Source organism: Nematolebias whitei, chromosome 4, assembly GCF_014905685.2.
Source record: "Nematolebias whitei isolate Nwh7 chromosome 4, NemWhi1, whole genome shotgun sequence".
Lineage (NCBI taxonomy): Eukaryota > Metazoa > Chordata > Actinopteri > Cyprinodontiformes > Rivulidae > Nematolebias > Nematolebias whitei.
The window spans coordinates 19,486,055-19,498,596 of NC_056501.1; positions in this window are offsets into that span (position 1 = coordinate 19,486,055).

Consider the following 12,542-nt stretch of genomic DNA (forward strand, 5'->3'; position numbering starts at 1 on the left):
CCTGTAATTACTGTTAATTTGTCGGGTCGGGTTTGGAAATTATGACTGCGGGCTGGGTCGGATCAGAATTTTTTGGGCCCGAATGCAACTCTAATCCAATGTATTTCTATTTCAGCAGAGTGAAGACATCAGAGGTAAATGGTAAATAGACTGTACTTATCTAGCACTTTTCTATCTTATTTCAAGATACTCAAAGCACTTTACACTACAATCTGTGCCTCATTTACCCATCCACACAGCACTAGATCTCTACAAAGCTAATTGAGCAAATCATTCCAATGAGACTAATCAGTGCTTTAGATCGCATTCATACATTCATAGGTTGTGGTGGTGGGGCACTTATGAAGATGGACTCATTAGTGCGGGCTGGTGCCCCCCTGGCCCCACCACTGAATCTGCCCCTGGCTTGCAGGAGCGGATTGTGCGGGGGCGTTTATAGTTAGTTACACACAAAAACTAGAAGTGAGTTTCTCTTCCGGTTTTGTTTTGAAATACAAATCGGATTCATCAATTTAACATCCCTTGAAAATAATAAAAAGAAAAAGAAACGGAACCAGGAGCGCCCCTGCTTTCGAGAACTTACGGTAGCCGCCTTCCGAAACCAGGAAGTCCATTGTGTAGTGTGTTTTGTAGCTAGCACACGGACCGTGTCGCGCTGACTTCTGACACAGTTCTCTGCCGCATCGAATCAAAACATGTCCACAAACATGCCGGGCGGCAACATGAACATGGAGTCACAGCTTTTGTCCATAATGAACGTGCTGGTGAAGGCGGCGGTGGCGGAAATCATCCAGTTGTTCTCGGAGAGCTCGGATACTCTCCGCCTACATTTAACCCAAAGTCTGAAGGAAAACGAAAACCTGAGGATGAGGATGAAGGTGATGAGGAGCGAGCTGTTCTCCTTAAAGCTGCAAACCAGGACGAACCGACCGGTCAGCCGCTTCTCTTCTTTTAAGGGCAACATCCCCAAACCACGGGCTAAACCACAAGGTAAAGATATTTTTAAGTAAACACTTAGTTCAGTAACTATGTCATTCATGCAGAGCCGGCCTAAAGTTTTATGAGGCCCTAGACGTGGCCCCCCCCCCACTCCCTCCATGTTTTCTTTTTTATTCCCGTGCTTAATTTTAAATTCAAAAGTAAATAATTTTATAGTTTCTAAAGGAATTTTGCTATAGCCCTCAGAGCTCAAATTTGATAATCAATAAATAAGTTCACGTTCTCCTCCTTTTAATTAGAGCTGGTCAATTTCTAAATCACCCTGGTTAGCGATTTGAATCCTCACTTCAATTCAGCTGGTAAATCCAGTTCACTTTATGGATCCGGGTTAATATAAAACACTAAAATAACTTGGTTCATTTGAGTCGTTCACGCTGTGCGCCCCCCACAGTTACGCCATTAAAAATGTGGTTGATATGTAATATTTATTTAATTTTACTATTTCACACAGTAAATGAACAAACACCTTGCAGATGATGGAGCAAAAACTTAAAGATGTCTCATGGAAATAAAAGTCCACCTAAATGTTTACATGTGTTAGCTGTATGTTATCAATGTAAACACGTGTTAATGTTTACGACTTGCCTGAGTCTGCAGCATTTCCGGTTGTTTATTAACCCGGAGGAGTGACCTCTGTTTAAATCAGCATCGTATCAGTGTGTTATTACCGGTAATCTGGATCAGGGATCTGCGACCTAACTCGTCTGTGTGCATTTCTGGTGTTTATACTTTTTTCTGGTGTGTTCATAAACTCCTTGACTTCTATCTATAGTCTGGCAGAGGACATGAAAGATTTTGATTAATTTAGATATCGGATGCAGTGTAGGTATTCAGATCTTTAACCTGGGTGGATCAGTGTCCAACCAGCTCTGCACTGAATCAGGACTCATAAGTCTGAGGTCTCAATTTACCTGGATCCTGTGTGTCCTCTGGCAGTCTGCCACTAAATCCTGACTTATATTCAATGAGAAGGCCCAGTGTTTTGCTGACATGGATGCATGATAAAAATGAGATCGTTTTCTACTCCTACCACCCGCTGACACCCCGTCTTGTGCATCGATCGCAGTCGGAGCTAGTTGTCACCGCACTGTGCGGCGAGCATCGTGTGGTTGCTCAGAACTTACTGGGCGTGTTTGTTTATGTAAAGTGGCTGCAGTCAGCTGAGCCCTGAGCTTAAAACTGTAAACTTACTGTATAAAACTTGCAAGGATAGTCGAGAAGAAGCTCTTTGAAGGAGTTGGGACAATTTTGTGCACACAGGAGACAACGTGGAGAACCGTCGACTCTCCGTGGTTGTGCTGACCGAGAGTCGGCGCTCCTCGGCCGCGCAGCACAAGGACACCTTCCATCACCGTCTGTCGCAAACGGTGGCGGCCTCTTTGGAACAAATTTACAAAATAGCAATCCTCCTGGGTGAACAACAGAAACATCAGATCTTCCTCCGACTCCTCCATCATCAACTGAAAATAAGCATCCACTATGAAGACTGTGCCGTCGCTGTCGATTCCGATTGTGCGTGACGTGTCGCAGTGGGAGGACGTGTCAGGATCTACAATAACGTCAGCGAGGTCCAACGTCTTGCATCTTTTGTTCAAGTATAACAAGACCGTAAGTCTGCGAATGAAGGAAAAACTTTTGAAACCCTGCAGACTCGGATGAGTTTGTTTATGGACTTCACTCCAGTCAGTGAATCTAAGTAAAGAGTTAAATATTGCAATAAGTGTTAAACACATCAGTGTTTGTTATGTGGCTGATATATCTTATGCACAAGCTGACTGTACTCGGTCTAATAAAGAAATAAACGACCACTTGAATTCAAATCTAGACAGTAAAATGTTGATGCAAACATAGTATTAGTGTGTTTTACTGCTGGTCATTCACCACAGACTCACTTTACAACTAGTCTGGGCCTTTTGCTTAGACATATTAAAAGGTAATAAGTGTCTTGTTTTTTCCTATAACTCTTCAGTGTTTCTGCAGTCACTGATGCTCTAACTGAGCTGACCACCAGAGGCACTTCAGCTAAACTTTTCACTAGAGCCTTCAGCCTCGTCTCTTGTAGTGCGAATGATTATGAAGCATTCACACAACTGTGATCCATTTTTCTTCCGTACATTTTTGGTGCATTTCTCGTCCCGCAGTTTTCAAGCTATTTCAACAAGTCGTATATCAGAATGTTCAGCTGTTTCAGGAGAAGGGTGCTATGACTTTTGGTCTTGGTAAAACTTTAGCTTTTTGAAACATTTAGCCTTTTCTGTCATTTTTTTCCTCATAGAAAATAAATTGAGCTAATTTTATATTCTTCAAATCTTTAGATATGTTTACAACATTTTGTTTTGGTTCAGCTTCTTTCAGCTGTTTTATTTTTATTTTTTTAGCTGTTTTGTGCTCATTCAGATTCGTTATGCTAACTACAACTGTTTTGTGCTTCTTCTAACTTCTTTCTACTAATTTCAGCTTGTTATGCTCCTTTCAGCTAATTTCTGCAAGTTTCAGCATTTTCTGCTAGTTCAGCTACTATTTAGGGCGGCTGTGGCTCAGTGGTTAGAGCAGTCATCCTCCAGTGCGAGAGTTGGTGGTTCGATTCCACCAGCAGTCACATGCTGAAGTGTCCCTGGTCAAGACCCTCATTGCCTCTGATGTGTGTCCCATCGGTGTATGAATGTGATAAAGTTCTGATTATTCTTTGTACAGATCTAGTAGAGTGCTGTATGAATGGGTAAATGAAGACACAGACTGTAGTGTAAAGATCTTTGAGTAACTTGATAAGAAAGAAAGGTGCTATAGAAATACAGTCCATTGACTATTTAGCTGTTTTTATGCAAATTTTTCTTTTTTTAGCCAATTCCTCATTTTTTGCACTCGTTTCAACTTTTTTTAGCCTGTTTCAGCAAAAATGTGCTCTCTCCAATTCTTTTAATTTAAGTTTCTTTCTGCTGTTTTAGCTGCTTTTCTGCAGTTTTTTTTTTTTTTTTGCTAACTTCAGCTTTTTCCAGATAACTTCCACTTTTTTGTGCACATTTCTGCTTCTTTCAGCCGAACTGGACAAAACAGTACTCTCTACTTCTGTTAATTTAAGCTTGTTCTACTTTTTCAGCTACTTTTTAACTATTTTTTTTAGCTAATTTCAGCTGTTTTCAGATAAATTCAAGTTTGCTGTGGTATTTTTTTTTGGCTACTTTCAGCCTAAATAGCTTTATTTCTGCTAGTTTCAGCTTTTCCTGCTATTTCAGGTTCTATTTAGCTGTTTTTTTGCTAAGTTTAGCTTTGTCAGCTAAGTCCATATTTTTAGTTTGTTTCAGCTCCTTCCACTTCCTTCTGATAATTTAAGCTTCATTCTGCCTTTTCAGCTATTTTTCAGCTATTTTCTTTGCTAATTTCAGCTTCTTTTTTTTTAGCTAATTTCCTAACATCCTTTTCACATTTCTGCTAATTTAAACATAATTCAGTAAATATGTGTTCTTGCTTCTTTCTTCTGATAACTTAGTCTTGTTCTTCCATTTCAGCTACTAGAGATGCACCAATAAATCGACCCAATTTCCTTAATTTTGGGAAATCGGACGATACTTGCATGAGAAACCGATTTTACCAAATTTTTTTAGTTTTAACAACAATTGTCTGAACTTTTATATTTCAGAGCACTATCTCAAGGCCAGTTAAACACGTTTGTATTGTTTCTAGAATATTGTTCAAGGGCATGTTTTTCAACAAAATAATATTGGAAAATTGAAGGTGCATTGTGACCTTATAACACCTGACAGTGTCGCTTATAAAACAAAATCGGAATCGGCAGCTCAGATTTTTTAGTAATCGGTGATCGGCTAGAAAACTGTAATCGGTGCACCCCTATCAGCTACATTTCCACATTTTTAGCTAATGTCAGATGTTTTTTAGCAAGTTCTTCAGCAATAAGCTGTCACGCTGCATTTCTGCAGGAAATTCTCTAGTTTATTTTTAACCAGTCTGCCTTTAATGTGGTGTCAAAGAAAACATTTTACACTCATTTTTGCAGGAGTTGTTGCGTTTTCTTTTCAGTTCCGAGTCTAAAAACGCTACCAAGTACCTTTTGTTTTATCGTTTGCTTATATTTTTTGATTACAACTCTACTTCTCACCATATCTTTTTCTTCCTCTTTCAGTTCTTATGAAGCCATCAGTGGATGAAAAATCAGTTGGGAAAGTTGCTCCTATTGCTGTTCAGTCAGACAAGACTTCCTCCTCTGTTCCTCAAGTGCAGGTGAAGATGGTTTTTATTTACACTCATTTTGTTCGTAACCGTCCTTGATTGCACATCTACTCCGGTGTTTTAGTGTGCAGATGTGGAGAGTCCAGATGTTATTCTGATCAAAGATGAAGACGATGTTGGAGGATGCGAGCCAGTTGTTGGTGAGTTTGTCTTTTTTTACAAAGATGAATTTTAGAAACTGATGGAACCCGATAAATGATGGTGCCAGTTCATCTACAAGACTTCAGGCAGCCCCATTTAGATAATCCTTAAGCTGTCTTTACAGGGTAGACTCAAACAGAATACTGAGACGTTCAAACTTACTTTTATGAGTTTGAAAGTCAGTAGATCACTGTGTGAACTCTGCTGTTATTGCGCCCGACTTTTAAGAAAAATGCGCACATAGAAACACAGAGTAGTGACTTTCTGTCATGAATTAAGAGCATAAATAATGACTGCCATTTCTTTGCAGTATCTGTGCCTCCCACAGGTGCAGATGGACTTTAAAGCTGCAGCTTGTTTTTTGGTGATCAAGATGGATGCACTTGTAAATCTGCTGGTTGACGTCTCACAGAAACCAGTTCACACAGGCACCATTAGTCCTGGAGCTTTTGTCTGACTTTCCTCACATTACTTAAAACATCTTTTCAGCAATTTGCTCCAGCTTAACCTTTTACACGTTTATTTATTTTTTTACCTGAAGGTTGAATTCCTGCTTTAATCGTACATCCTTTGATAAACTCTCTGTAAATGGTTGGATTGATTTATCTCGTGTCGCGCAGTTAAACCAGCTTTGACAACAGTGTACGGTGCTGAAGTCTGTTTGTCGTATTAGTGGTTGGTATTAAGTGGTTAGTAATAAAATGGTTTTTATTTGATTATAAAAATATGAATGAAGTTAAATGTGTCTGTAAAGCTTGTTTTAAATAAAATTAAAAAAATAAACTTCTGTTGTGACTATATAAATAAGCTGAACTGAATAATGGCGGTGCATTTTCACCCCCTTTGTGTTGAAGCCCCAACCATTACCTACCAAGGGGGTGCGATCACCAAAACTCAGTGTGGAACAGAGAAGCAACTGTAATGGTAAAGCTGATAGACAGCTCTACTGCAGAGATGATAGTATCTGTCCATAGCCCCACTATAAACACACTGCACAAAACTGAGCTTCTTGGACTAAAACAATTCAATTCAATTTATTGTCAAGTCACAACAGAAGTCATCTCAGAGCACTGAACAGAAGCATTCATGTATAAAATAATAATTTAACACTATCTGAGGAGCAGACTGCTTTGAGTTTAACTTCATCGCAGACTCGTCTTAAGCAAGTACAAAGGCAACAGTGGAAAGGAAAAACTCCGTCATGAGAAAGAAACCTTTAGCAGAACCAGGTTCAGGACAAGTGGTCATCTGCTTCAACCAACTAGGTTTGAGAGGAACAGGAAGGAGGAACAGATACACAATGGCAGGTCGAGAATCACATGTTAATATAGAAATAATATCAAATGAAAATTATTCAATTAAAAAAAAATTAGAAAGTGTGGTTTATTTGGCCTCCAGTAGTCTAAGTCTGTAGCAGAATAACAAGTGAACCCTAACTATAGGATTTAGCAAAGAGGAAAGTCTTAAGCCCAGTCTTAAAACTGGACAATGTGTCAGCCTCATGGACAGAAACTGGAAGTTGGTTTCACAAGAGAGGAGCCTGATAACTGAAAGATCTTCCTCCCATTCTGCTCTTGGAAACTCTAGGAACCGTGAGTAAGCCTGCAGTCTGAGAGCAAGTGCTCTGTTAGGAAAATATGAAACAATAAGATCTCAAATATAAGATGGAGCTAGGATGTTGAGGGCTTTGTAGGTTAGAAGTAAGATTTTGAATTCAGTTCTAAATTTGACAGGGATCCAATAGAGAGAAACTAAAACGAGAGATATGATCTCCTACTAACGCCAGTTAAAACTCTGGCCGCAGCATTTTGGATCAGCTGAAGACTTTAAAGAAGTATTTGGACACTTGGATAACAAACCATTGCAATAGTCCAATAAGACGGTCTGTTTAGAGTTTTTTTTATTTTTTCCCCCTCCAAACATGTGAAAGAAGCTGCTGTGGTTAGATGAGTCCAAACTCGACCTTTTTAGGCCATCAAGTACAACGCCATGTCAAGTTCAAACTTTTCACCTATCACCATGCTGAAAACACCATCTTCACAGTGAAGCATGGTGGTGACAGCATCATGCCGTGGGGATGTTTTCCATCAGCAGGGACTAGGAGACTTATTTAAGCTGAAGGAAAGATGGATGGAGCAAAATAAAAACATTCTTGAGGGGGAAATGTTGAGGCTTTTCAAATTTTATAGCAGGCTGGATGTTCACCTCTCAGGAGGACGACGACCCTGAACACACTGCTGAAGTTGCACTTCACTGGTTTAATCCTCCTGCTGCTTTTGGGTCAAAATGACCCACGAGTCTAAACACTGAGGAGGGTTCAAGAGAACCAGTAAAATCTAACAGAGAATCTCTGGTATGGTTTAAAGATTGCTAAACGCAAAGGACATCCATCAAACTTGATGTAGTTGATGGGTGCTAATAGTTTTTTTCATTAAAAATGGGTTAAATTTCCGGTGGATAGATGTGCTAGACTTGTAGAGACAAGCTTGACTGTTGGAAAATTATTACTTATAATCAAATAAATAAATAAAAATTTAATTTTAGGCTATAAGGCAACAAAAAAAAGATCAAGAGGGTTAACACTTGTGCCACCTACTGTATACCTGCAAACCAGCTTTAGTGCAAATAAAGTTTTCTCTTTACTGGTCAGATGAAATTATATTATAGGAAGCAGCTGGCTCGTAGTCTGTGAGTTTTACACAATTAGATTAGACGTTGGATTAAACTGTGGCATATTTTCACTTATTCAAACGAACTTTTTATGAATGCTTGCTCTGAAAATCTTCATTTACGGTATTTTTGCTTGTTTTCAGGTCAGGATAAGTTTAGAGACCGCAGTCTGCAGAGTGGCGATGCTGCAGAGGCTCAGGCGTCGCATCAAGTTGGGTCTTCCTGCATGATCGATGACGAGGAGCTGAGAATTGTGAGCATTCACGGTGGATTAGGAGCGTCTCTGCAGGGGGACAGCGATATCCTCTTCTCTGCCTCTGAACTTCAGGCTTTGAACTCCCTGTCAGACCACAGCATCGCCTCTGAAAATATGCTGAATTTCACCACCGGTGCAAACGACAGAGCACCGATTAGGGGGATGCAGGACACCAGTGCCGAACTGGCGAGAAGCAACCAACTTGAAAGAAGTCATGCCACTCAAATGGGCTCGAACATTTTGAATCCCACATTAAAGCCGCCTTTAGTTGGAGCGAACAGCCACGGGGGGCTCCCCGGTCTCATCGGCCAGTTCCCCCAACAGCAGTCCCTTCTCCCTCACGCGTCGAACAAACCGCTGGACTGCAGCTTCTGCGGCGAGCGCTTCCACAGCCGCGAAGACCTCATTGTGCATCGGGCCGGTCACACCGGGGAGCCGCCCATCCCGTGCTCCTGTTGCGGCAAGTCGTTCGTCAACAAGACCACGCTGAACATCCACATGCGCATCCACACCGGGGAGAAGCCGTACGTCTGTGCCCAGTGCGGCAAACGCTTCACGCAGAACGGCAGCCTGAAGATCCACCTGAGGACTCATTCTGGAGAGAAGCCGTACCGGTGCAACCACTGCACGGCCAGCTTCAACAACCCCAGCAACCTGCGTAGACACATGATCACACACAGCACTAATGTAGTGCTCTGATCAAAACTCATGTTTTAACATTCAGTATAGACCTTCTTTTTGCCTGATGCTCGTTTACTTTTTCTACAATGTACATTTTAGAGGAAACGCAGAGGTTTGACAACTCCAATACCTAATTTAAGCTTGTCTATAATAGCTGCAGCAGGTCATCGTTTTTTTTTATTTTTTATGCGCCAGTATGAACGCAGCATAGAAAAGATTTTTCTGCTTTTTTGTTGTAGAGGGGGTCATACTTTGTGAAAAGCAGAAGAAAGAGCGATGGGTTGTAATCATTGTGTATTTTTATACAATGATGAAATTTATGCTCTGCATTTAACACGTCACACGTGAGATACACCCAAGTGGAGCAGCGGGCAGCTATGCAAGCGTTCGGGGGGCAGTTAGGGTTTTTGTGTCTCAACTTTACATAAAAACAGACCGTCACCCGCCTGTTTCATCCCATGACCACTCTCCTCACGCACTCTGGAGGAGATGAAGTCATGGATGAACGAAAACTTTCTCCAACAGAACAGCTCCAAAACTGATGCCTTGCTGTTTGGCACTCCCCTTCAGCTCCAGTCACGTCCCATAAGAGCTATAACCTTTTACGGTCATCTGAAGAACATTGCACATCTCAGCCCATCACTATCTCAGTCTGATGCTGAAAAGCTCCTCCATACCTTTGTGTCTTCAACACTGGACTATTACAATTCAGTTCTTTTTGGCATCTCTGATAAAAACATTTTAAAAGCTCCAGTTCATCAAAAAACTAATGATAAAACCAAAAAACACCTGAGCACATTACACCAGTCCTGCGTTCTCTTTGTTGGCTTCTGGTCCCTGCCAGAATCCAGTACAGGATCTGTCTTCCGACAGCCAGTCAGATGACAGTTCCCCCCTCAGCCTCAAGGCGCTGCTCATTCCACACATCAAAACACTCCATTCCAGCAACTCATCCCATCTTCAATTCCCAGAACCATTCTCACCACCATGGGGCACCAAGCCTTTAGCTCTGCTGCTCCTTAGTTATGGAATTCACTTTCAAACCACCTGAGGGAACTGCAGACAAAATATTTTTTATGGCCCTAACCGATTTCTTTTTAGTTAATTTATTTAGTTTTTATGACTCTTGAAATGTAGCACTTTGAGATTTTACACATGTAAAGTGCCCTATAAATGGAATGCATTATTATTATATCTTTGTATTCTGTTAAAAATTGTGATTTGAAGCATTTCCAGTCCACTGTTGCTAAAGATTTTTAAAATAAACTTCCTGGCCAAGCTATATTTTTATCTTGGCCTGTGAAATTATTTAGACTGAAACTTTTCAGTATTTTATTACCAATATAAAAGACTAATCCGAGCTGAAAGCCAGTAACTGTCAGGGGGTGTCAGATTTTGCAGGAATAATGTTGCAGAAACAGCTACATAAAAAATAACTGAGGACTGTGCGGTTGATTTTCATTGACCAGTTTCAAATACAAACAACATGCAGTTTATTCTGGTCCACTTTATCTGAACCTCCAAGTTTGGATTATAGAGTTTGGTTTTTGATACAATATATTTTATAATAAAGTTTATTGTAGTTCAATAAACTTCATTTGTAAATTTCAGTCACTTCTGCTGGTCTGAGTTTAATTCTGTTATTAATGTCCACACACGCTTCAGGATCATTTTAAACCCAGTACTTATGAAGGTTTTTAATTTACCAAATTTATTACAATAATTACTTTGAATGGAGAGTTTTTCTTTCTTGACATATTCACTTGTTTTCTTGTTTTGACTGAGAAAGGATCATTCTTTGGTTTTACTGAAACTCTTATTTTGAAAAGGCTGATTTCTCACTGCAGGAGATTTTGTGTTTAAAAAAAAAAAATAATAATCTTCCACATTAGAAAATTCTCTTTTAAGAGAAATTGACACCAGATGAAGTCCAGAAGGCATCATTCCTTAAAAGGTTTTGGGAAAATGTTACAATTTGCTTCAGATACTTGAAATTTGTGTGATTTAAATACATTGTTTTCATATAAATACATTCGTTTTTTTTTTATATATAAACTTTTGATGTTTTATACCTTTTTTGTTCTAAATAAAATAAAAGTAAAGAGTTTAGTTGATTTTTTTTCATAGCCCAGTAATTTAAAAAAAAATGATTTAAAAGAAACATGAAATTAAAGTTAGTTGTATATGAAGGGTTAAAAGTGACAAAATAAATGTACTAATTGTTAAATACTTAAATTTATCTATTATTTAATATGTCAATAAATTGTCAAATATACCCATAAATTACAAAATGCATATACTTAAATGTCCCATTAAATGCCTTTTCCTCAGTTTTTTTGGAATTCCCAAACCGTTTCAAACTACTGGTATTGTGGATCCGTAGTTGTTGTTTTTTCATTCATGCAACCTTTATTTACCTTTATTTATTTTTACCTTTATTTATTTATAGTTTAGAAGTTCTGACACAAAATAAATTTTACTAAAGAACTGTCAGGTCCTGCTTTAAACCTCCAAGAAGCAGCACTGCTTTTCCCAGTATTTATGGTGTCTCATCAGATCTCGCACAAAGGAGCTGTGGAGGAACTTTCAAGGAAACGGGGAAATTCCTCACATTGTTCCTCTTTTCACTCGGCCCACACTGATGAGCTGTTCTCAGTTGTGTCACAGGTTTATCACATTTTAGAAGAAACCAAAATGCAACGAGAAAAATGCAGCCTCAAAGCTGAGTACTGAATATTAGTGCAAGTAAAAAAATAAAACAAAAGCTAATTAAAAACCAAATTAACTAAAAGTAGCAAACATTAAGCTACAAGTATAAAAAAAAAAGCAAAATGTTAAGTAGAAGCTAAAAGTTGCAAAATCCTATGGAAAAGCAAAAAAGGGGTAAAAGTTAAAGGGTAACAAAAGGCTTGTCAAATGTATCAAAAGGCTAATGAGAATCTAGAAAAAGCTAAAGGCTAGCTAAAAATAACTAGAAGCTAAAAATAGCTAAATGCTAGTTAGGAGTATCAAAATGCTAGTTAAAGCTGAAAGTAGTAGAAGATTAGCTAAAAGCTAAATATAACAAGGCTATCTAAAAGTAGCGTAAAGTTACCTTAATGCAGTGGTTCCAAACCCTGGTCCCTGAGGAACACCAATCATCCATGGGTTTTTTTTAGTTATTCCTCTGCTCCAACACACCTAATTTGAATGAAAGGGTGATTAACAGGCTTTTGCTGAAGTTAAGGAAGTAATTAAACCACTGAATCAGGTGTGTTGGAGCAGAGAAACAACTAACACATGCAGGATGGTGTTCCTCAAGGACCAGAGTTTGGAACCACACTTCCTTAATGTATCAAAAAGCTACCTAAAGGGTAAAAATAGCTAAAGGTCTGCTAAAAGTAAAATAAAAAGTTGGTTTAATGTAATAAAAGGCTAACTAAATGTTTTAAATAGCTAAACTCTGGCTAATTGTAACAAAATGCTATCTAAAAACTATAATTAGGTAAAGAATAAAAGTGTATGAAAACTAGTTAGAAGCTAATGGTAACAAGAAGATTGGTAAAAACAG